Source organism: Lethenteron reissneri, chromosome 42, assembly GCF_015708825.2.
Source record: "Lethenteron reissneri isolate LAM-NWPU_2019-01 chromosome 42, ASM1570882v1, whole genome shotgun sequence".
Lineage (NCBI taxonomy): Eukaryota > Metazoa > Chordata > Hyperoartia > Petromyzontiformes > Petromyzontidae > Lethenteron > Lethenteron reissneri.
This window is the reverse complement of record NC_083820.1, coordinates 12,377,451-12,403,664: the sequence shown is the minus strand read 5'-3', so window position 1 is coordinate 12,403,664 and position 26,214 is coordinate 12,377,451. Positions and strand designations below refer to the sequence as shown.

The 26,214-nt window shown below is 55.1% G+C and overlaps 1 protein-coding gene across 5 annotated transcripts in view; it reads left to right on the top strand.

The window, feature by feature from the left end:
- The first annotated feature begins 735 nt into the window (after positions 1–735).
- LOC133353038 (CYFIP-related Rac1 interactor A-like) overlaps positions 736–26,214 on the top strand; it is a 55,910-nt gene continuing 30,431 nt past the window's right edge. For 2 of the 5 annotated variants that reach the window (XM_061569120.1, XM_061569122.1), the window contains exons 1-2: positions 736–1,102; positions 22,559–22,627. The gene's annotated coding sequence lies outside the window, so the exon portion shown is untranslated. Of the gene's footprint in view, positions 1,103–22,558; positions 22,649–26,214 lie in introns of all 5 variants that reach the window. The other 3 variants (XM_061569119.1, XM_061569121.1, XM_061569123.1) reach the window with 2 other exon arrangements.

Below are 26,214 nucleotides of genomic sequence, written 5' to 3'. Positions count from 1 at the left end.
GTCGCGAGAGCGCTGGTTTTTGTGTTCAGGTTTTGGGTCCCCTTTTCGTCAATTCTGCCAGTTTCTTTTTTGTTAACCATCTGATCTACCCCTTGACAACAAGTTTTCTTTTGCAAGTCAAAGTGTGGAATATTTTCCGGTGCTTGGCCCCAGACGACTCCAATTTAAATGAAGGCAAGCGTTAAGCCTTGTTCATACACTCACAATATAGTAAATGCACTATTACGTACGTTTTTTTCTATAACCGTACACTATATAAATGATAGATGTTTAGGTATCTTTATATAGGCGTCATTCCTTGTGTGTGGCAATGTCACTTCATACCCTTGTAAACGATATTTCCCATCTCAAGGGATTATCCAGGTGTAATGTTTAATAACAAAAATAGAATATTACATAACATGTATCACCCTCTGAGTGCATCTTCCCACCCGTCTCCCAGTCCCCTAGAGCGCAGTATCCAGATAAACAACACCACCACCACCACTCGATGTCCGACGTGCAGTAGGAATTACAACTCACGCGTGCTCGTCCCGCCCGTTACACACTAACGGGCGGTGCATCGTGGCTCTGGATTTCACAGATGGCATAGGCAGCAGTAGAAGCAGCAGCAGCAGCAACAGCAGCAGCAACACATCCACCCACCCCTCCCATATCCACACAGCACCGCAGATCGGCGAGAGCCAATGGCACGCGTGGGGGATAGGCAGGAGGAGGGGGGCTGGAGGGAGGAGGAGGAGGAAGCTTGCGCCGCCTCGATGTGCCCCCGAGAGATGCAAGCTCCTGTGCAATTGGAGCCGCCGAGAGAAGAGAAGAGGGCGCGGGAGCGCAGAGGAGCGAGGCAGGAATATCACCAGTGACACACATCATCACAACACGCGTAGCCGCCGAGCGTACGAGGGAGGAGGGTTGCGATTAGACGCGCCGTGTCAGTGGCGGCAGTAGTCGGACGTGCAAGAGACGACGCGACGTAGAACAGAGGTCGTCACGTCGGTTCGCTGCTGCCGCTGAGAGGGACGCGGCGCGCCGCTCGTTGCTTCTGCGCTAGCGGCAGGAGCAGCACGCAGCTGCACGGACGACGGCGCAGCACGGGCTGAGCGAGGTGAGCGCGTGTGGAGTCACGTCGATGGTGGTGGTGGTAGAGGTGGTGGTGGTGATGGTTGTTTTTTAGAGGGAGCAGCGAGGCGAGCGTGTTTCACGCGTCGCCAAACCTGATGACCACGGCAGCCTTCGTCGAGCGCTCACTGCGGCGGCTGTGGCTTCACACGCCCGTGATGCTGCAGCGGCTGCTGCTGCGGCTGATGATGCCGATGATTTTCGTGGTGGAGGGCTTATGCATGGACAGGTGATGGTTGGTGGTGGTGGTGCCGCCTATAGCTAAAAGTAGAAGCTCTGTGAATGGCGGTGATGCTGCATAGCTGGGGGGAAAGGGAGGATGTTGCCGCGTGTGTGTGTGTATTCAAATAAGTTCGTGTGTGTGTGTGCTGGGTGTAATGCGAAAATTGTGTTCAATGTGCGCGTGTGTGTGGTATATGTCTACATGCGTATGTTGAACGTATGTGTTCATGAATATGCGCGTTCGTGTTGATTGTATACGCATCGATGAGCGTGCGTATACGTGTTCAGGCTTATGCATCTATGACGGGTGTATGTACGGTGTGTGTGTGTTGAGTGAACACACAATGTGTGTGCATTCCTGTGTGTGTGTTGACAACCCATTCACCTTGGCGCCGTGTGGCTCGGCTCACTCTCGTAACGATCATCGCTGTAATTATTGATGCTTTCCGACAACGCCTTACACACGGCGTGCGGTACGGCACACGCTCACACTGACACGTTGCGTAATCACCAGACCGCCTACCCGCATCTCTGACGGTATTCCTTGTGCACGTTAGCTTGGCAGCCTTCCTGACGCCCTACGCTTGCCATCATTTAAATTTAATATAATCGCATGCTCATACCAAACATGAGCAAAAGGTGCAGCCCTGCAATTGCTCGTTCACGCCACTGCTGGTGCAAGGGGCCTCCACTAGAGGGAGCCCTCTAGAGCAGCCGCTCGTCTCTGTGGAGGGGCGGGGTGACCCACGCGGTCGCCTGGGACGAATTCACCCGCAAGGCGCCTCCTCTCGGGAGAAGAAGGTTCCTCGATTCTCGCAAACCAAGCAGGCGTTGCGCCTGGATCGTGCTTGGATTGGCGACCACTGTGCAGCAGCATACGACAGGCGCTATAGGCCGCTGGGAAGGGGTTGTGGTCGGCAGAGGGCTTTGCAGCAAAATCAATTGTTGTACTGTACTACTGTGTGCGCCCCATGCCTATTATGCTCCCCGCCTCCACAAACCCACACTGACCAGCCTGGTGAAGTATAGTCAAATAACCCCCGCGCATCCGCACAGCATGGTGAGGCCCTCATCTAGCAATGGATTGACAAGGAGTTGTACTTGTGCGTGTGTATACCACGTGTCTAAGACGTTGCTTATCGTGTCTAAGACGTGGCTTATCGATCCAGCGCTGGTCAAATGTTGGGTGTTTTTTAGCAGAGGAGAAGGAAGCGACGTTTTAGTCGACTGGCCTGATTCCGGGTAGATTTTTTTGAAAAAAATTGTTGATGGAATACAATGACCTGCGTTTCACTTCCTCCTCAACCATGGCCGGGAATGTAACTCATGTGTCTGGAATGAAACACGTTTTGATGCTGCTACTGCTGCTGTGTTAGCAGTGGTGCACAAGCGCTATTAATAATAACACCCTGACCTTAAAAGAAAATATATAAAAGGAGACATTTCAGCCCCTTTATTCGGCGCACATTCATAACAAATTGCCCGAAACCTCGCCTATTATATATATTTTATTTAAAAGGCAGTGTAATTGACGAAGATGCAAAATGTTCATGTCTCCGGATTCATGGTGCAGCTCCATGTATAAGCTCTGTTTATGCGTAATGATATTACTTCATGTATGTAAGAGCAATAATAATTATAATGCCCTTTATTTAGCCAGGAAAGCCTCACTGAGTCTCAAGGATTTTTTTCTTCAGGACGGTGCTGCTGTTGCATTGGGATGTTAGTCTAATTCCACCAATGAGAGTTTGGCTCCATATGGGAGGAAACTGTATAGCCCCGAGAAACCCAACACGTCTGCAAAGCAATAACGCGTAGCGTAGCACAGATAGACACAATAAGCCAGTTATGTACTAAAACATTCCTAGCCACCTCACATGAGATCTCGTGTGTTCTGTACTTTATGTATACCTGTGTGTGTATTTGCGGTAGTGCATTCGTAAGCGCACTTCGCTATGAACCCAGCTACCCGAGTTGGATTCCCGCTCGCGACCAATCACAGTAACAGTTCAAGTTTGAACTGCTCCTGGGTCTCCTCTTGGTCGACTCAGCCTTAAAACGAGTGAATGAGTGTAAACATTAGAATTGGGGAGACAAAGGCGGCCGAACATAGTTCCAGCCACTCATCACCTCGTGTGACGTTTCGGCGTTCATCGGTGCACGCAAAAAGATCTTTCCCCAACGGTCTGTTGGGGCTCTACAGGGGTCTTTCTGTATGCATTTGTGTACACCAGTCAATGTGAGAAGCGCTAGTAACAGTCGTTGGCGTATTATGCCCTCAATCTGTACCTGGGTGCAGTATGTAAACATCGCACTGGAGAGACAAAGGCGGAAGGGTGTGATGCACGGCACACCACATCCACATGCGCCGTGTCTACCTTAACAGGTGCTCGCTAACAGCACTTGCCTCACTCAACAGCCGCTGTACGCTGGAAGGGGGATCCTTGGTCGCGTCTAAATCTCTGTGGGAAACGGGGTCTTCATGGGGGACTTAATCCGTGACATTTCACGGGAATGTTTAGCTCTGCTAGAACATGTTTTCATGCACACTGCGGTACAGCCGTCGTTCATCTGACACCGCGTGCACTGCGCTGAGCAAAGCACATCAATCGCACTCGATAAGAGGACCGTACATGTTTAGCATATTGCACATGCTTTGCTAGGCAACACCTGTCATCATCATCAATTTCATCAGCCATGATTAATCTACTGCTGGATGAAGGCCAAAGCCATTGCCATGTCATGTTCCTGCGATGTAATAATCCACCTGGCTAGCGCCGGCGCACGAGTTGACTTAATCGCTCCGTCTCCGTGGTCTACGTCCCTCCCTGGGCTGCCACTCCGTTATTCCAGCATTGCTGACGCTGAGCCATCGCGCCTGCCAGCGACGTGTCCCCTCCACGCACCACCCCCCCCACGCACCACTCCCTCCCCACGCACCCCCCCCCACGCACCACTCCCTCCCCACGCACCACTCCCCCCCACGCACCACCCCCCCCCCCACGCACCGCTCCCCCCCCACGCACCACTCCCCCCCCCACGCACCACTCCCCCCCACGCACCACTCCCCCCCCACGCACCACTCCCCCCACGCACCACTCTCCCCCACGCACCACCCCCCCCCACGCACCACTCCCCCCCCCACGCACCACTCCCCCCCCCACGCACCACTCCCCCCCCCACGCACCACTCCCCCCCACGCACCACTCCCCCCCACGCACCACTCCCCCCCCCACGCACCACTCCCCCCCCACGCACCACTCCCCCCCCACGCACCACTCCCCCCCCACGCACCACTCCCCCCCACGCACCACTCCCCCCCACGCACCACTCCCCCCCACGCACCACTCCCCCCCCACGCACCACTCCCCCCACGCACCACTCCCCCCCACGCAACACCCCCCCCCCTACGCACCACTCCCCCCCACGCACCACTCCCCCCCACGCACCACTCCCCCCCACGCACCACTCCCCCCCCACGCACCACTCCCCCCACGCACCACCCCCCCACGCACCACTCCCCCCCCACGCACCACTCCCCCCCCCACGCACCACTCCCGCCCCCCACGCACCACTCCCCCCACGCACCACTCCCCCCCACGCACCACCCCCCCCACGCACCACTCCCCCCCCACGCACCACTCCCCCCACGCACCACTCCCCCCCACGCACCACTCCCCCCCCCACGCACCACTCCCCCCCCACGCACCACTCCCCCCACGCACCACTCCCCCCCCACGCACCACTCCCCCCCACGCACCACTCCCCCCACGCACCACTCCCCCCACGCACCACTCCCCCCCACGCACCACTCCCCCCCACGCACCACTCCCCCCCCCACGCACCACTCCCCCCCCCACGCACCACCCCCCCCACGCACCACTCCCCCCCCACGCACCACTCTCCCCCCACGCACCACTCCCCCCCCCCACGCACCACTCCCCCCACGCACCACTCCCCCCACGCACCACTCCCCCCCACGCACCACTCCCCCCCCACGCACCACTCCCCCCCACGCACCACTCCCCCCACGCACCACTCCCCCCTACGCACCACTCCCCCCACGCACCACTCCCCCCCACGCACCACTCCCCCCACGCACCACTCTCCCCCCCCCACGCACCACTCCCCCCCCACGCACCACTCCCCCCACGCACCACTCCCCCCCCACGCACCACTCCCCCCCATGCACCACTCCCCCCCCACGCACCACTCCCCCCACGCACCACTCCCCCCCCACGCACCACTCCCCCCCCACGCACCACTCCCCCCACGCACCACTCCCCCCCCCACGCACCACTCCCCCCCCACGCACCACTCCCCCCCCACGCACCACCCCCCCCCACGCACCACTCCCCCCACGCACCACTCCCCCCCACGCACCACTCCCCCCCACGCACCACTCCCCCCATGCACCACTCCCCCCCCACGCACCACTCCCCCCCCACGCACCACTCCCCCCCCACGCACCACTCCCGCCCCCCACGCACCACTCCCCCCCCACGCACCACTCCCGCCCCCCACGCACCACTCCCCCCCCCACGCACCACTCCCCCCCCACGCACCACTCCCCCCCACGCACCACTCCCCCCCCACGCACCACTCCCCCCCCACGCACCACTCCCGCCCCCCCACGCACCACTCCCCCCCCACGCACCACTCCCGCCCCCCACGCACCACTCCCCCCCACGCACCACTCCCCCTCCACGCACCACTCCCCCCACGCACCACTCCCCCCCACGCACCACTCCCCCCACGCACCACTCCCCCCCACGCACCACTCCCCCCACGCACCACTCCCCCCCCCACGCACCACTCCCCCCCATGCACCACTCCCCCCACGCACCACTCCCCCCCCCCACGCACCACTCCCCCCCCCACGCACCACTCCCCCCCACGCACCACTCCCCCCACGCACCACTCCCCCCACGCACCACTCCCCCCCATGCACCACTCCCCCCCCCACGCACCACTCCCCCCCCACGCACCACTCCCCCCCCACGCACCACTCCCCCCCCACGCACCACTCCCCCCCCACGCACCACTCCCCCCCCCCCCACGCACCACTCCCCCCCACGCACCACTCCCTCCCCACGCACCACTCCCTCCCCACGCACCACTCCCCCCCCCACGCACCACTCCCCCCCCACGCACCACTCCCCCCCCACGCACCACTCCCCCCCCACGCACCACTCCCCCCCACGCACCACTCCCTCCCCACGCACCACTCCCCCCCCCACGCACCACTCCCCCCCACGCACCACTCCCCCCCCCACGCACCACTCCCCCCCACGCACCACTCCCCCCCACGCACCACTCCCTCCCCACGCACCACTCCCCCCCCACGCACCACTCCCCCCCACGCACCACTCCCTCCCCACGCACCACTCCCCCCCACGCACCACTCCCCCCCCACGCACCACTCCCCCCCCACGCACCACTCCCCCCCCACGCACCACTCCCTCCCCACGCACCACTCCCCCCCCACGCACCACTCCCCCCCCCTCTCCTATAACCGTCTGAATGTTATTAATCTGCGTACGTTCTCTAATCTACACGTGCATGTTCCTGTATCTCACTTGTCTACTCATCTTACATTTATTCGCTTTATCTGCTCTATGTGGTATATGGAAGCAAGGCGAATTCTCGGTGTGTGAATTGGCATTGGACTCATTTAATCGTGACTTGTATATGAACATGCTGTTATCAGTAAAGGCAAGTATACATCTGCACATTTGCAAGTTTCTTGTGTTTTTATGGGGAATGACCTTTGCATGGCATTGCAGTGTTTGCTACAGCAGTGGTGATTGGAAACCTTGCAGACTATTTAGACACGTGGGGGGGGGGGGGAGTGTTTGCAAAGGTAAATGATTAACCTGCTTACCTGTTCAGTGCTTACCTGTTCAGCACCTCCCTGTCTCGCGTTCACCTGGTTAGCATCTGCATATTTAATGAGCATTTATACCTGTTTGTGATGCTGGCCAACGCAAGCTCACCCACCTTTGCCTCCACAGTGCAATTTGTTTACTCGTTGCACCAGCTGCTCATTTAAGGCTGAGCCAACCTAGGGGAAGCCAAGTATTGGTTCATATATGACTCACCTCTGATGTTAGCCATGGCCAGTATTTTAATCCACGTTGTTGGGTTCGTAAGTGCAGTGTGCCACCCCTGATGTGTTTGAGAATCTACCTACTGAGTGTGTGCCATATCCCTTGCTCGGTGTTCCCCAGTAAAGTGTCTGTGTCTGGTGCCCAATGGCGCAGCCTTTGAGTGTGCAGGTGGGGCAACTGCACTGGGGCCCACAGGCCAAATGGTCCCAGACGAAGAACGAAATTGGACATGGGGGGTGGCGGTGGGGAGGCAATGTCATTCCTTGCACGAGGCCTCATGCCGGCCGTGCTACGCCACTGCCCAGCGACTGCCAGTCGAGTGCACGCTGGTCCAGTTCATACTCTCCTCGTGCGTCTGTGTCTGGTCTCCACGTGCCTACCTGTCCTCTGTCTAGCACTTAACAAATGATGCCTGCCACATTATAGTGTCTACCTGTCGAGTGTGCACTGATGGCACATGACAGTAGTGGCTATGCTCTACACTAATTGAGAACAATTGCTCACACTGTGACAGTGTCCACCAGTCTCAAACCATGAACCACAGAGCAATGCCACTGCCCACTTCTGCCCACTTCAGTCATTCGCTGGCAGCGTTTCAGCTATTCACGAGGCTACCTCTGAAGCCATCCACTGGCTCGCTCACCAACCTCCAAACTAACATATAAAACTTTGCTCATCTCCACGCTCTACAAAATAGTGTTGATATGAGTCTTTGAGCCTCTTTTGAGTCTACGAGTGTGTATGTGAGTCTTTGGGTGTCTGCATGAGTATTTGGGTCTTTGTGGAAGGCTATTAACCTCAGCGTGAATCTATATCTCAAATCACATACTAAACAGTAACGCCACTGCCAACTTCAACCATTCGTTGGCAGCGTTCCAGACGGTCACCATGAGGATACCACTGAAGCTGTTCACTGTCTTGCTCACGAACCTCGACATGATCGTTAAGATGCTGCTGATCAACTCCCGTCCCCTTTTAGGATTATAGGAGAGCAGACCACATGGAGGAGATTATTACAGGGAGGGTCGCTCACCAAATAAAATTCAGCAGGCATGAAATATGCATTGCTTCCCTCGGCAGAACATGGCCAAAATGAAACGTGTAGTTTACACTCTGAGACATTCATTAATAAGGGAGATTGCCATTTATCCACGTTTTTTTGGTTGCAGCTGACACACTCATCCTGCGGCAGGCTCTTCCGCATTTTTCACAGAATGAGTGGCGTCTTATATTTTGCGCGTTTTGGCCAGTTCCCAACGGGGATGTGTGGGGCACGGAGATAACGCACGCACATCGCAGCCTTGAAGGCCGGGCGGCGGACGGCGGTCGAAAGTTTTTTTTGAGCGGTGAGACATCGCGCTGCGGCATGACGCTGCGGCACTTGCCCTGTGGCTGATGACAGCGAGACCATCCCACGGTGCTCAGAAACTCAGGTGCATGCGTGACAAGGCCCGGATATGGGAACACTTTTAAAACATGACGGTTAGGCTGTTGTGCACAAACAGGCTGCCGGGCACTAATAAAGCGACCACTGCCTTAAATATGGGAAGTGCGTGGCTGTGCTTTAGAGTCGGGCAGAACGTGTGAGTGGGATTACGGATACATGGCTGTGTGTGAAATAGGATGGATTTGTGGACATCTTAGATAAATGACGGCTGAAACGTGCACAGATACTGCAATAGATGTGGGCGGTTAATTGGTCAGGACGGATGTGAAGGTCGGATCTACGGCGTACTGTAATTATATAATAGTGCAATGCGAATACACAAAAATTCGGCTTGAAAACAATGGCCTCATTGTTTATGGGTTTTTGTTGTAATGCTGTATCTACGTTACTGTAATTCTAAAAATACTCCCGCTATTCAGAGTTTATGGAATTCCTCCGCGTCTTGCTCCCAAAGTGAACCTATGTTATCTTTACATATTCACTGTTCTAGGCGAGCAAAGGTGGCCGTGATTTATTTCTGCGTATGAGTGTAAGCATCCGGCCTCGTGGTGCTGTGGTTAGTGCACGTTACTCATAAGCTTAAGGTCGCAAGTTCAAATCCTGGTCATGGTACAAGTCAACCCATCTTGCCACCAGGTCATTCAAAGTATTACCGTTCTGTGGGACATCCGCAGTAGGCACCGTATGGACATACGACTAGTCCTGGATGTGTGTGTGCGCGCGCATGCACAGCCCTTTTGCTAATCCACTGCTGGATGAGGGCCTCCGCACACTACACAGTGTGGGTCATTGGAATTGTTTGACCATACATCGCCACGTAGGTAAGTGCCGGTCGGTTAAGGTGGGAAACAGATGTTAAGCAATGAAGAGCAGTACAACAATGAGTCCGAGTCCTCAACATTGGGAGGAGGCATTTAATTGGTGAATGTCATGGGAACAGTAACCATGGTAACAGCAATAGAAGAGTGAGAAGGATTCGACTGACCGCCAGTGAGCAAGGCACTCGAGTGACTCGGTGAGTGCTGGACCATCAATTAACCCGAAATCACGACAATGCTGTTAAGTAAGCATGCTCGCCACTCGGCCACGTTTGTATCGAGTGTGTGGCGACTCCAGCAGCTTCCTGATCATTTTGGCAGGCAACTACCAACGTCTGCTCCGTGTTGCGATGTGGATGTTACAGATGCTATTGCACTGTTTACAGGAGTAGCCGATTGTGTGACGGTGTCTTGCCCCGATGCCACATTTGAAAATCACACGTTCAAGCAAGGATACACATTGGTAATTAGCTCCTGCTATCACAGACCAAACTTTGCATGTGCAGGTGCTCGGCAAGCACAACGCAACCCCCGTGGACTCTGTGCCGTGGCCTAGATTTGACAACGCACTTCTCCTAAAATTGCCGGCAGTTTATAAATTGCTGGCCATTTACGAACAGTAAGAAGCCCCTCTTATTATCCGAGTGAGAAAATGCCAGAGACAAATAATCCGCATTCGCAGGAATTAACTGTGAAGCGGGAGACAAGTGTGCGATTCCAATTCATGCCAAGCGGTTCCAACAAGATCGGAGCACTGCACAGCCCCGCGTAATGCAGCCACCGCCGTTTCACACAATGTCAGCGCGTGCCCTCCGCCGGCTCCTTTGCTGTACGCCGCTCCACTGCTGCCGTGAATCGGAGGCCATCGCTGCTGCGTCGAAGGCGGCGACGGCAGCGGCCCCGTCGCGCCGCGTCTGCCCCGTGCAGCTGTGCACACTCACGGCCCCCCCCCCCTCCGGCCTGTGTACACTCTGACTGCAGCAGCAGCAGCGTGGCAGCAGGGCAGCTTTCCCCACTTGTTTTCCCTGCAAACATTATTTTTACTGCGACGCTTTCAAGCAACGGATATCGGTTTCCAGTTTCTGGCCGTTGAAGGTTGTAGCCACGGGCGTGGTTTTTTTTCCTCACGTTTTTGTTGTTTTTTTGCCACAGGCAGCAACAGCAATGGGCAGGAAGCTGAAACAAGGAAATCTCAAAACCCCTCGCGGTTGATGCAGTGCCTGTCACCTCGGTGACATTCCCGTGATCGATTTGTGGCCCTGGACTGCGCCGTGGAACTGTGGGCACATCCTAGTCCCCTGCTCTCTGTCACCGCCATACACTTCACACGTGGCCAAGAGTGGGCTCGATCACTCACTCACTCATTCACTCACTCACTTATTCACTCACTCACTCATTCACTCATTCGTTGCCTCTCCTGCTTGTCAAATTGATGCCTCATGCGGTTGGTGATCCATTCGCTTCGTAAGGCACAGGACACTAGGAACAATCGCACAGCTCGGCTTTTGAGGTTTGAGTCTATTTTGAATTAGTCCCTTTCATTTATTTTTATCCTTTTCTACAGTTTCAGTCATCACGCCACGAGACGACGAATCCGTTCGGATCTCTCACAGTGCAGTGCGACCCTTAATGTTAGAGGACGGCTCGCAGAAGTGGATGTCACAGAGCTATCCCTTCAGGTGACCTCTGGCCAATAGAGTGGAGGGCTGCACTCTCCCACCGCTCTGCTACTGAGAGTAACCCGATATATTTAATTATCTGAGCCCGTATTTACCCAAATTAAGTGCAGACACTAATTTCATGCCATGGTTTTTGTGTGCAGTCCTTCGTGACCGAGCTGAGACCCTCAACTCGCTACACTTGGTAACCCGGTTTAATCTCAGGCAACCGAAACACATTCAAGCCCAGGATCTCAGTCTTGCCAGCTCAGCGCACTGACCTCTGATCCACACAGCCACCTCTCAGCTTTTAAGGCCATTAGCTCTTCATACTCGCGCCGCCTTTCTTCATTGGTCGGGCAAGGTCTCCATCACCCTTGGCACTGAAGATCAGAAGGAATGCAAGAGGAAGGCAAATAAATAATCGGCACGCCTGTCGGCACGTCCGCCGGCCTGGGCTTTCACGGACACGAGGGATGAGTGCGGGGGGCGTTGACGATGATGGAGGTGTGTTGGGGGGGGGGGGCGCTCCTCGCTGTCGGATTTTGTGGAGGATCACGAGAGTGTGGCGCTGACCGACGGCCAGGTGACTGAGCCACTCCTCGGCCGTTGTGGCGACGGGGGCCCTGCGGTCCACTGCACTTGTTGCAGAGCGATAGCGCTGCTGCTGCTGCTGCTGTGGCGGCGGTGGCCTTCCCCCTCTCGGGCATGACGCTGCAGATTATTCCTCGAGCGCCTGCGACGGCACGCCGTAATTGTCATGCGTAAATGGTGCGTCGCCGTCGCGAAGCGCAGCAAATACAAAAAAAGATGGAACCGTTCCATCTAGGGGCCGTCTGTCGGCGGAAAAATTTGACGTGTTTCTCTTAGAGGCCGCGCGCGTTCCATCTCGCGCTCCAGCGACAGGGCCTGAATGGCGAGGGTCTTTCCTGCCCCTTCCTCGCTCGATGCAGTGGGAGGGATCGGGCGCTTTCATGCCGTCCTTGAAAAGAAAGGTCCGACTGTGACGGGGCACTTTTGAACCCGGCGGCAGTCATTTATGCGCTGCCCGTGGTCATAACGCTTTATAATTTTTCTCACCCAGACGCCGCGGCTGAGTCGTGATGCAGAAATAAACATTGCCCGCACACCCTCAGGTGGAGAGGCTGAACAAAGCAACGAAAGTCAAATTGGAACGGAATCCGTGGACACAACCAGAGCTGCCATAGAGGTTTGTGGTGACTCTGGTGGAATTGCACGTTGCACGTGAGGGGCGGGGCGGGGGGGGGGGCTGACTCACGAGTGACAAAAGCCAGGCCTGTTCTTGGGTCCTATTTATATGAGGAGAGGGGACAATTCCTCCTTTTGCCCTCCCCCACCACCTCTACCTCTGGGCATCCCTGCACATCCGTCATTATGCAGCCTTTCAAGTAGGAGGGTTCCACGTCGCCTGCGTATCGCTGCGTTGTCGCGGGGGGCGGAGGAGCGCCCACGAGCTCCCGCGGACTCGCCGCGGGAGGGCCGCACTGAGGCGGGCGTGCTCTGAGACGCAGGAGTCTAAATGCAGAGACACGGATGGGGGTGCGAACCCGTATGCGATTCGTCTGCGGACTTCCGTAGCAAATTAATGGGGATGGCGCGAGACGCGTAACGGCCTCGTGTTTTATTTACGCGGAGAAGACGGCGACATCGCTCCGCTAATAGTTTCCTCCGGTATTCCCTCGTTTGCCAATTAAAAGCCAAGATTAATGGCTAATTAGTTGAGGCATTTTCCAACTGTCATCAAATGCTATTTCAGCTTCTCCTGAACCCCTCTGCACATCTCGTCTCTTGTGCCACTCGGCGAGGTGATATGGCCAGCTGAGTTAGGCTTACGATAGCTCTCCTTCTGCTGGAGGCATCATCATCATCATAATTTAGCAGCCTTGCTGAATGAAGTCCTGTCCTTGTGTATGGTACTATATTTGAAAAGTTATTTGTTTGTGAATACATGATTTAAATCATTCTTAGTATGTACTTGTGTATAATATATATACATATCTGTCCATTATGTATACATATATTACTATACATTGAATAGTACATTCCAGACCATCTAAGTCCACTGCTGGATGAAGGCATCTCCATGCTGTGTTGGTCATGGGGTTTGTTTAACCATACTTCACCACGCTGGTCGGGGCCAGTTGGTGAAGCAGGCAGAGGTGGTGGGTGCAGGCCTAGTTGAGGCTGACTCACCGCTCATGTTGGCTATGGTTGGGAATGGAACTCAGGTCGCTGGGTTCAGACTACAATGTACGAACCGCCGCTCCACTGTTTCATTACGGATAATTATTTCATTATTTAAACAATGAAGAGGCTCTCAGCCAAACAGCCAAGGCTGTTCCTAGGCCCACGTTGCCAACATCACCAAGGGGGGACCTGTAGGTCGGCAGAGCAATGCCATTGCTCCGTTTGCATCGGGCATCTACATTGTGGGGTGGAGCAGTAGTTGCCGCACTTCGCCATTTACCCGGCGACCCGAGTTGGATTCCCTGCCACGTCTGACATCAGTGGCAAATGATGTCAGAACTGGTCCTGCCATCCACCCCAACGACCCGCACTGACCAATGTGGTGAAGTATGGTAAAGAAAACCACACCATGACCAACATGGCATGGGGGGGGGGGGGTATTGAGAATGGCTGTAAATGCGTTTGTGTTGTAGCGGTACTGCTCGTGATGGTTTTGGCAGATGTGGTAAACCTCGCGGGTGAAATCCGCCATACCACAGAGAGTCATCCTCGTCGCGTGATGGCCAAACCAATGTTTAATTCTCTGAGCTGGAGTTTAGCCAAATTGAGTCCATGACCAAACTTAATGTGACAGCTTTTTTTTTCCTGGGCTGTCGATTCGTGACCGGGGCTGTGACTACCAACTCTCTACACTTGAAAAACTTTGTTTAATCATGGGTGGTGGCTGAATCACAGAGTGGAACCTGGGATCTCAGCGGTGGCAGCTCAGGGTCCCTGACCTCTGGGCCGTCCGGGGCCACCTCCGCGTCAAACCACCGGTTGTGGAAATCCCTGCGATGGATGGCGAGCGGCCGCCCGACGATCGAAAGCGTCGAAGCGTGGCCACCGACACGGCGACACGGGAATTGAGGAGCGGGCCCGCGGCGCTCTCGCGACGATTACCGCCCCGCAAGTGGAATGAGGAAGTGCGGGCCGGTGGGGGGCGGCCGTGCCCTTTTGCCGCATCGCTGCGCTCGTGTGCGAGAGAGAGGAGGGGGGGTGTGTGCCGATGACTGGGTGTGCCGCCCCTCCACCGCCCGCCGCATGCCTCGGCAGCTGCACGTGGCCCGCCGACGGCCAACTTTGCAAACGAGCCGTAGAGACGCAGCCTCGCCCAGCCCCGCTTCCCATGTCGCTCCGACCTCGTCATTGTCGCGGTCAGCGGGGATGCTTCCGTGTGAAATTAGCAGAACGTTACATTGCATGCTCGGCAACTCTTGTGGGCTGTCACAATTTACCATCGGTAGGCGTGTGCCAATATTAAAATCCTCTGACCACGTGCGGATTTTCAAACCTTAATTATTGTGCACCGCTTTGTACAATGAAGAGAAAATGATTTGACTTGCTCTTTTACTTGGAAAATCGGTACACGGTAATTGTTTGAAGATAGGCAGCTGACTGCTTTAGTCAGCAGGGTTCGCAAGGGCGACGTTTGGCCATGTGGACTTTCTTCCTTTCTTTTGTTCATATCACTACTTGTTGTTGTGCATACGCACTGATTTAATGGACATTGTTATCTTGCAGAATAGTGGAGTGCATTGTAACTGTATAGCGTGAGAGAAGGATTGCGAGAGTGCGTCTTTAGTGTGCCCCGTGGCACTTATTTTGGCACAGCGTGATGTTCCTGACACCCAGTGGTGCTGCGATGCAGTTCACACCGAGGTGCAAGAGGTGGGGAGGGGGGACTTTGCTTCTCCGTAACGAGAACACGTGGCCACGGCACTCGGAAGGTCCTCGTGCTTATTAAAAACTCCCACAAGCCGCGTGTCTCGAGCCATTGACAAGGAGCATCGACTGAACTCTGAGCAACGCGTCACGGCCTTGCGTCTAATCCACGTCGTTGGCAGTTACAAACACGCTGTGTCTGAGCAGCAACATAAAACACGAGACTGATCAATGCCCAACTGCCGTCCGATCCCATCGTAAACTTCCACCGAAGAGGCACTTTCCAGACCACAGAGCACCCGCAGGTGGGCACTCGTGCGCACAGGCAACAACCACGGAGGCCGGTTCGCACCCCTACTTATCGGAACATGCGTGGTGCGAAAACAAAAGCAAAGGTTGCTCTCTCCGTGCGCGATTGCAATTAGAGCTCCCACCGGCAGCTGAGGCTCGTCACTAAAGCATCCCGGCGCCACCACGCCGGGATTTGTCTCTCCCTGCTTACGCAAAACGTTTCCGCGAATTGGACTGCGGGGACGGAGCGAGAACACCGTTCGTCTCCGCCGACGCTGTTGGGCCCTATAAAGACGCAGCGTGTCACGTGACGCACCGCGCTCTCCTCGCCATTACCCACGAGGTGGCCGAGGCGCGAAGCCGGCACCGCTGAGGTCCTGGGTTCGAACCCAGGTTTCGGCTGCCTGTGAGTGTAAACCAGGTGTAGCAAGTGGATGGTCACTGCCTGGTCATCAATAATAAAACACATTATTATACAGTATTTAATTAGGTTCTGAATTTACTCTGACTGACTGCCAGCGCTGAGAATGAAAAGTATCGGCTTGACTGTCATGTTCTGAGTGGCAGTGGGAGTGGGACAGTGCTACCCCCTGATGTGTGGCCACGGTCACTGGAAGAGATCTCGGAGGTTGGCCGTCGCAACGCTTCGCGTTGCGAGCATCGCCTCTTCTGGATCACATGGCTCCTGAGTCATTGCAAACGATCCCCATTTCCAGTGAGGGTCGTGTGCTATTTCTATAATAATAAAAAATGGCTCCTACGTGGAGACGCGAAGAGAGGCAAACCGCAGCGCTTGCACGTCTCGCTCGATACGGCTCGCTCTTTAGCCACAACCATTTCTCTTTCGTTCGACAAAGCGTCCCCGCGTCGTCTTAACCTGCGCGGTGCAGCGCGGTCAAATTGCCGCCGGGATCCACGCAGCGCGGGGAGGTCCTCATCCAGCAGTGGATTTGGCAGCGGGGCCACGTGCACGCGGCCATGTGCACGTGCCTGCGTGCACGTTTCGGCGTCGCGGCCCAACGCTAGTAAAGCAGCGGCGGCGGCGAGCGTTTCGTGTCGAAGCTCTGAGGAATTGGACGGAGGGAGGTGTTGGTCCATTAGAGGCCTCGGTAGGTCATACGCACACACACAAACATGCCAGTTAGACCACTTGAGTGGCCGTGAGCCGCCCAGCCATTTGTATTAGCAGATGTCGGCGTGCGCATTGCTTTAGGGAAATGGCAAGAGAGTCAACAGTGTGCGTGGTTGCTAGGCTACATGACTACATCGCCATACAGCCGCAGCGTAATAATGTCACAGCGTACAGCCTCTGCTCACTGTATGCACGGGGGAAGGGGGCCAGGACCCAGCGCTTGTGGAACACCGCCACTGCGGTGTGTGAAGCCTGCAGCGCGGTGTGTGAAGCCTGCAGCGCGGTGTGTGATGCCCGCGGTGTGTGATGCCTGCACGCTCAAGGGCGTGCAGACGCTGGGACTTGACCTCTAACGCCACGATTGGAGGTGTTTCTCGCAGCCTACACAATACCTCTTCTGAGATGTCTAGCCGGCGTGAAAGAGTCGGCCCAATATACCGTGTGGGGGTGCTCTCGAGCTCCCTCCCAGTGGAGGCATTTTCAGCGTGAGCGACCTGTTAGAGGGCTGTACGTCGATTGATTCCTACAATCTTATCAGAAAGGCTTGTAAGTGTGCAAACGTGCTGGACAGCATCGGGCACTAAATCACGTGTCCTGGGTTGGTGCGAAGGGCAGAACCTGCGTATGAAATGTGTCTGTATTGCCAAAGTTAAATATATAGCACGGTCCTTAAACATCTTGCTGCGTGCCAATTACTGATGTCAGTTATTTATTCAGAAGACTTTGTCAGGAGGGTCCTGGATCGGGACATTCGGCCAATTCCATGAATGAACGGAGGGAAGTGGAGGACCCGGAGAAAACCCACCCGCACGGGGCGGATAGCATACGGACATCGGGACTCCACAGACAGGCTCTATGCATTGAGTGGACCGAATCTATCTGTAGACCGCATCCTTGGCCGTGCTGCCCATTGACTGGGAGCTCGCAGCCCTGGCCAGCTTGTGATGCCACTGCGTGGGGTTTCACGGTTGTGCTGTGTAGCTTTTCGGTGTGTTGAATAAGCCACCAGCATGTGGAGCGAAACGTCGGGCATCGTGCCAGACAAGACGCGGTGCGGCCCGCTACCGCTTTGCAGAGCTGTCATTATATTACGCAATTAAACTTCTCCGCTCTCAAGCAATTTGCACTTCCAGAGGGGACTGGAATATTTAATTGAAAATCCATATTTTAATTCCATTTCAGGTGAAATAAAAATTATTATACTGTACAGCTTGGACCACTGTGGCGTGTAATCCCAGAGTACCATCACAGTACCATTATCATAGTACCCTCCATGAGCGGAAGCTTGAGAGGACCCTCTAGAGGGTGTTTTGGCATACTCCTCCACTCTAGAATACCCACACTTTACCCCACCATGCGCGACCTGATGATATACCTAACTGCAGTGAACCCATTTGTTTCACTGCTGCTGGGTGGACAGAGGGGATGGGGGGGGGGGGTTTGAGAAACCTGCACCATTGCTTCAACTGCCGTGCTGGGAGATGGAATCAAACCGACGACCTCTGGATTGCAAGTCCAGTGTAGCAAACGTTACACCACAGGAGCATCCCTTGATTGATGATCGGAGGGTTTTGCGACTACACTCCGTCATCCGCCGATACAGAAACAGCCGCAGTTCCATTCCGGCTCCACATGCTCCTGGCACGTCGAGCGAAACGTTGGACAAACAGCACATAGCGGAGCAACTCTGAGCACATCGAGAGCTGTGTACGGCTCAAACCGCCAAAATCCCGCACAATAGAAATGTCAGCAGTTTAGCATTTGTCACGGGGCATTTTACAGGTCCCCTCAAAGACCCCGCAGCCCGCTGATGATGAGAGGGCCCTTTGTCCGGGTCCCATTCTCGGGTGCCGCTCGCCAGACCGGTACCGGCACGCACGGAGTGCACGGAGCATCGCGTCCCCTTTATTCGAGCAGCCTCTCGCAGCGGGGTGAGCGGACCGTGTCCGGGCCTGGGCGTGCGCCACGCGCTCCGGGTTCATTGCTGCCGACATCAAACGCTGGCTGCAGCAGCAGCAACGATGACAGCAGAAGAGCATCAGCGATGGCAGCAGCAGCAGCATCAGCGATGGCAGCAGCTGTGTGAAGCTGGGCACCGGCGTCTCGGTTCCTTCCCCTGGGCGCCCGGAGAGGCGACGTGGAGGATGAGGGATCCGGCAACTCCTCACGTCCATGCTTCCTTCTTCCCCAAGGTCAACACTGCACAGCCAGGAGAAGTTGTTTCTATTCTGTTCATGCGAATGGTAAGAAATGCTGCGTTAAACAAAACGGTGAGATGCAGCGATGAGATTGGCTCGTGTGCCGATGCCAAGTGGATCGTTACATCACAGCACCCGGAGAGATGGCAGCGGCTTGGGTAGACCTCCACGCAGCAGTCGATTGGTCACAGCTGATTTTGATGATGATGAATACTTGCAAATACATATGTGACGTACAATTGCACTACAATTAGAAATACTTTTTAACAAATCCTTGTCAATCCACCTGCTGTATGAAGGCCTTCCCACTCCTGTCGTCCAATGGGGGTTGTTTGACCATACTTCGCCATACCAGTCAATGCGTGTTGGTGAAGGGGGGCATGGCCGGGGCTGCTTCACAGGCGATGCGCTGCTGTTCGACCCCACAAATTGCACAACTCCCTCTGCTACTGGGAGTGAGCATGCAGAGTGAATAATGTAGACGACAATGCAATTTTGCGTGCGGTTTGATATTAGTGTCTGGGGCTTAGCGTGGGGCTGGGGAAAACGTGCGTTTTGTTGTGTTGAACGTTTTTTTTACGCATCAAAGCGTTGCACGCTCAAAGAATTCGACGGGGCCCGATAGAACTGATCCACGCGCCCTGCGCCATGATGTCGGTGCGAGGCGCCGATGGCTTTGGAGGTCGCGGAGCGGAGCTAGGGGAGCGTGGGGATGAGGTCGCGACCCTTCGTCCCGCGCCGTAGCGGAGGAGCCGTCAATGCTAGAGGCCCGGTTATTTCGCCTAGAGGGCGTTCCGTAGCGGATAATTTAGTCGGCGTCGGCGCGACCCGCGGCGTTCGCCGGAGACTGCCGGGAGCTGCGGGGCGGAGCGCCGTGGCCGTGACGGTCAGAGCGTCGCCGTGGCTCTGAATTTTATGAAATCGTCTTCTGCCGTACTTCTGTTGCGCTGGAGTGGATCGGTGACGTTTATCCGTTCGTCGAGGCTGCTGAGCGAGCCGGCGGACGGCTTCAAGGTGGAGCCGCACGGTGAATTTCTGGAGATGTGAAACGACATTGTCAGGAAACGTTGGGTGCTAAAGCGTGCTGATTATGATTGATAAGCGTAGGATGACAGGCCAGTGATGCAGTGTCCTAGACGTAACGTAATTTAAAAATAATCAAACCTTTACTTCGAGATAATACGTGAATATGTACATTGACAGTCCCTTCCTTGAACGGCCTTCGCGCGCGGGAGAGATTGTATCTGTTTGTGTCCGTACAAGGTTAAGTAAATGTCGTTGCGTGCAGCTGATTCGGGGGGCTACGATGGTGACTCTCATTGCTCACTGTTAATAAAACAGGTGGCGTGCGTGTGATTTATTTGGTACGTGTCAGCTCCTCGCTCTCAACGATAATTACGGAGGCAAATTCTTTGCTGCTGACGATTCTTATGAGCGCGGGGTCGACCGTCTCAGCGGCGTCCACGAGCCCAGACGAGGGAGAGAGACCAAAGTGGTTGGGACTGGATGCATCGCGCAGTCGGAGGTGAACCGTCGGGAGCTGCGGGAGCTGATCTCTGCGGTCAAGTGCGGCTGCTATCGCAGTAACGTTGCCCATGTACATTGAACTTCTTTCGCACTGTACATACATAATCGACTAGCATACAGTAGCTACCGAGCGTGCAGGCAGTGCAACTGCGCCCATTGCTCGTGGGCCGAGCCGCCCAGCGAGCGCCACCCGGAGCGGCGGGATCCGGACGGAAGGCCCCCGCGACCCTCCGCTGGGTCGCCCGTGGAGCCAGCGGCACCGCCAACTGTGACCCCAACCCGGCAAGCTGCCCAACCGCGGCGAGTGGAAACTGTTGACTGTGGTGGTGGTTGTGGTGGCGTTTCGCTGCACATGCTGATTAGCACGGTCGGCTACGTACGGTGCGAAGGAAGTTGAACATCCGTACATTTGATACAGTAAACGAAATGGGCCGCCCCGTCCAATAGACCCCGTCTACGTAGCCCGGCGCCTCGGCCACTCCAGCACATGGGCCCCCGTGCAGTCGCACCCCCTGTACACTTCACACCTGTGCCGCTGTGTGGTTGGACGCATTGATAAACTCCCGCTGTAAGCTGCGGGAATTTGCCTGATGGTCCTGCACGGCGTGCTATCTCTGTTTGCAGTTTCTCTTTTGGGGTAGTAAGTTGATTTTATCGTTTACATCTGCACGTAATGGCTCCTCGCTAAGGCATCGGTGTGAATGAAATTAAAAATAAAATTAGGAATGAAATTATAAATTGGCTATGTCGAACCGCCCTGCGGATGTGTCGGTGGCAGCGTGGCACGGCACCCGCCTTATGTGCACCGCGCACGAGTGCCGCTTTCCATTTTTGTTCCGCGCGGCGTCGAAGGAGAGAATGAGTCGCCGCGTGCGCCGCTCCTCCGTGCCGCTGCTGGAGAGAGAGGCGGAAGCGGCTCCTCGCAGACTGCGCTGGAAGTGGGCGCTCGGAGATGCGACGAGACCAAAGGGGCACCACGGTGGCTAGGAGATGTTAACTCCCTCGCCTGGTACGCAGGAGGTCGTGGGTTCGATCCCGACCCTGATGCTGCTGTATATTTGGAGTTTGTGGTGTCTCTCTCTCATCATCATCACGGTGGCTATGAGATGTTAACTCCCTCGCCTGGTACGCAGGAGGTCGTGGGTTCGATCCCGACCCTGATGCTGCTGTATATTTGGAGTTTGTGGTGTCTCTCTCTCATCATCATCACGGTGGCTATGAGATGTTAACTCCCTCGCCTGGTACGCAGGAGGTCGTGGGTTCGATCTCGACCCCGACGCCGATTTATATATTTTGAGTTTGCGTGTCTCTCTGCCCGTGGCCACGTGGATTTTCCGCCAGGTCCTGCGGTTTTTCCCTCCACATTTAGAATCAACGTTCGTTTGTAGTATTTGGCTACTATAAATTTCCACATGATGATAAGCCACTTCGTTGAGCTATCATTTGTGGCCAGGTCACTTCTGAAAATAACTACATAGCTCAATGGGCCCTACCTGCTAAAATAAAAATAGTTTAGTCTCAAAGTTGCGACTCAATACGGCCGTCCTCCACGTTGAATAAAACTGCGTGTGCGCCTGTGAGCTCTGGTGCCAGTGAGGTTTATCCGCCTGCCGTGGCCCCGCATGCATTGTGGACACTGACCCGAAGGTTGTTTTGAAATTACAAAATTACCCTGAGCACGCCCGGTCTCGTGAGATGTCTGCCACTGAGTCGGGTTGAGCCTGGTTAGTACTGTCTGGCAGTGCCACGCGTTGTAGGTGTGCGCTGTGCAGTAGCCGAGATGTGGATTCTTTGTGAATCCCTGGGGCTTTGAGCACTATCCCTTCACGGTTTCTCTGGATGCTCCGGTTTCCTCCCACATTCCAAACGATGATTAATGGAATTGTGCAAACATCTCAACGTAGTGCTGATAATCAGCGAGGCGTTTGTTTCTGGATAAACCAAATAATAATAATGATTCTTGCAAGTCTAACAATGATTTAAACACTTACTTGCTATTAATTCATGTTTCTTTTTGACCATTTGCATACGAACTTGCGGTGTTTTGTTGTAAAAAATGTCAGCTGTGCACGAAATGGAAACCCTGCGAGACGCGTCCACTCATCAGACCTGCACGTGTCTTCACAGCCTCCCGAGTGCCGTGCGGGGGAGCGAGCGATTGGCGCGGGGCGAAGAAGGCGTGGAGACGGTGGAAACGTGCGTGGAACGTGGCCACGGGTAACCGCGTCGCATCGCTTGGGTCGCTCCGTATGTCGTGCGGAGATGCGCGCCAAGTTTCCTCCTCTGCTTCGGATTCGTCGGGAGTTGTGACATCGCACTCTGCAAGGAGGAGGAGGGGGTCCTCTTTTGTGATTCCGATAAGGTTTTCCTTCCCTTGGAAACAGCTCCGTTGTTGGGGACGTCCGGAATGAACTGCGTCCACCTAGGGACCCAAGTCGAGTCCCTGGTACAGGTCCCGTAGCGTGGGTCCTGCTGCAAGCGATGAAACGGGGCCCAAAACGTCCAATTCCCATCCGGCCCGTGTGCCCCGGTGCAGCTACACCGCCTGCACACTCGCTGGCTACAGAACCGGTAGCACAATGGTAGATGATTCGGCCATTCCAATAAAGCTTCTCATAGACTAAACGCGGTACTAATTGCACGTTTTATAAACTTGCACCATTAACGATTAGGGCCGGGTATTAGCAAGCTAAGCCGCAGCGGCTTGCCGCTGGATTATTTAATAGCGGCTCTGTCTGAGTCATCGCACAAGAGGCCGCTTGATGCATTCCTGTCCCATCGGCGCGCTTTAATGCATAATGAAGGCATCGCGCTCGCTGCGCACACACAACGCGGAGTGTTTGCAGCCTCGTGGGGAGGAGAGCGCGGGGGCGGTGCGGGGAAGCCAAAGCGACTGCCGCCCTCCCTGCTGCCGGCATCTTCCGTAGACGGTGGGACAGTCGCGTGCCACGCGGCGCACGGGGAACCTTCCTCACTGACATCTTGCAGGAGAATACAACATACAGAAACAAAACGATGGGACTAATAAAATGGTTTAGGCGAGTCGCCTTTGGGAAGGTCTAAATCCAGCAGTGTGTTGCTCAGGGCTGTTAATTAAATGGAGGTGGTTAGGGTTGCCACCACGACGGTGGAATATCGCTACAATGCGGGAAGAGGAACACACCGCCGCTCAGACGTCATGTTATTTGCACTCGGGCAAGACCGAATTAAAATAAAAAAAAATTACGTGATTAATTCTGGCATTAAAGATTCCTCTGCTTAGTAGGAGAGGGTTAAATCAGGCGGTGCAATTATAACTGTGATGTTAAATATCGTTCATGTTTAATTTGGTCGCTCGTTCACTTGTTGGAGGTCTTCCAAAAAAATTACGAGATGTGAAATGTGTTTTACACAATGTGCATTGTGTGCGTGAACATACATCACTTGCTCGTTGCGTTATTCTGTTGAGCTAAAAGTGCACTGCAAACGCTTTTAGCGGCAACGAGAGATGAAAAAATGGCAAAACATTTTACGTGGAGCCACTGCGATTGGCAACATCATTTTAAGCGCTGTAGGCAAGCAACATGTTGACGATTGTGTTCGAGGTTCCGCTGGAGACGGCACCCAGCCGCCCGGCACTCGCGAGCGCTGCGCTTGAGATTTAAACATTCCTCCTCTGGTTCGCTGAAAAACCAAATCAATCGCCATGTTTTACCCACGCGACAATTGTATTTGATTGGCGCTGTTGGGCGTCAGAGGGCAGAGATGAAGACCGGCATGAGACCTGCGCGGCGATCCATGCAAAGGGATCGTGAAATGTGAATCATGACTTTGGTCGTGAAAGCCTCTGCGTCAGCTTGAGAATTGGCGACTGCCTGTTCATGCAAACGACGTGCCCACACTACGTTGAGGCTCGTGGAGCGAAATAGATTTGACAAACGAGGCAGGCAACAATACAGAGGAGAAACTGTAGAAATTACTAAAAATTTATTGAATTGCAACCTCGCATCGTTGCAAATCTTTGGATCTCTAAGAGGTCAAATCGTTGAATGTTAATTGCTAGCAAGCGCATACCATTCTCTGTGCCATTAATGAGTCGGGCGGCAACAATACCGTCACACGAAGCCTGCGCAGCGCCACGCGTTCCGCCCCGTGGTTTAATTCCCTCCCGTCGTCTCTCTTCCCAGGTTCTTATCTTAGCCTTGCTCGATTCCACAAATATGTCACGCTCTTGCCTCTGACAATTCTCATAATACTGTTTAGAAACATGCGTTTAAGAGTATTAATCCTGCTGTACATTCCCACGTGATAAGCCACTTCGTTGAGCTATCATTTGGGGCCAGATCACTTCCAAAAAAGAGCTATATAGCTCAGTGGGCCTTACCTGTTTTTTAATGTTTGAATATTTTATAGTTTAATTAACTTGCCATTGCTGATCCTCAAGTGGAATGCCCGCTCGTCTCCACGATCCATCGCGAGCGAGTCGCCACTGTCCCCGTGTTATTTTTGTTTGCTGGGAAGTCGGGGCTCACGGAGCTGCACGACGCAGGAAACACCGCGGCTTGGATCTCCGCCTCAATAATTAATTAGGGACATTATCGGCCGTGATTTTCCCATGCTCATTAGGAGAGAGCTGGCGCCATCGTCACGCACGGTCATCGCCGTGAGACGGCTGTCCTGTCGAGGTGTTCACAACACTTGGTACCGAGACAGAGATAGCCCCCGTTTAGCGTTAGAGAAAGCGCTGTTAGGGAGCACTGGCTCGTTCCTGCTACAGGAATGTGGAATTCCCCAGCACTTGCTCAGGACGGTAACCGTGAGATGGCCACCGCCTCCATGGTCATAGAGCAGGAGATCGCTGTCTGGCTGTTGACTTTGACGATTCAAAACGTGCGCCGTTCGAGGCGATGAGCGGCTATCGCGTGGCGGAGGCATTGAATGCCACGCTGCAATCGGTATTGCGGTGCCCGGCTCGGTGGCGGATGGGGCCTCTGGGCCCCCGTGTCCCCTTGCTCTGCACGAGCGCGAGCAGCTGTCGCACGTTGACAGACCGGTGCGGCGCTCCCGTGGCCGACAAGCGGAGTAACCGTACACTGCGCGCTGCCACAGCGGTGTCGTGGTTAGCACGTCTGTGCTCGCGTCTGTGCTCGATTCGATCTCCCGGCGCGGCAGTTGTAACGAAGGTGCGAGCTTCTCAAATGTCCGCCTCCGTCTACCCGGCGGTATTGATCGATGCACCGCGGTTATCGCCAGGTCGCGTGCGGTGGGGTGTTTCAACCTCTTCCAAAACGCGGGGAAGAATCGGGGAAGAGATGCTCTTTAGAGGTCGCCCTGATGAATGCCCTTCTGCCAGCAGTGGCGTGAGAAAAGAATTGCAGGACTGGACCTTTGACGTGAGCTATCCTGGGGGGCGTGCGCACGTGACGGGGGCTGAGTGGTGCGTGGGAGGCCGGTAGCTGCAGCGGCGTCAGTTGTCTTTATAGTTCCCCTGCGCCTATCATCTCGCCGCACTACAAGTGAGTTACTTCATAAAATACTTTTATATATATATAAAGCATACATCATGGAGTGTGGTTTTTAATTGCGTGCTTACATTAGGGCCCACAAGCGAAATGACTGAGGCCATCTCATGGCTATGTTTTGGTAATGAAAGAACCTCCGTGAAGCTGCATGTGGTTATTGAGATTGTAAAAGGAAACGTCGTGAACATTTCTCAATTCCACCGCTGTGTGCTGCAATGTGCTGCAATGTGCGGCGGTGGGGGCGATTCTCGCCGCGCCCCGAATGCGCTTCCTCCCCGCCCC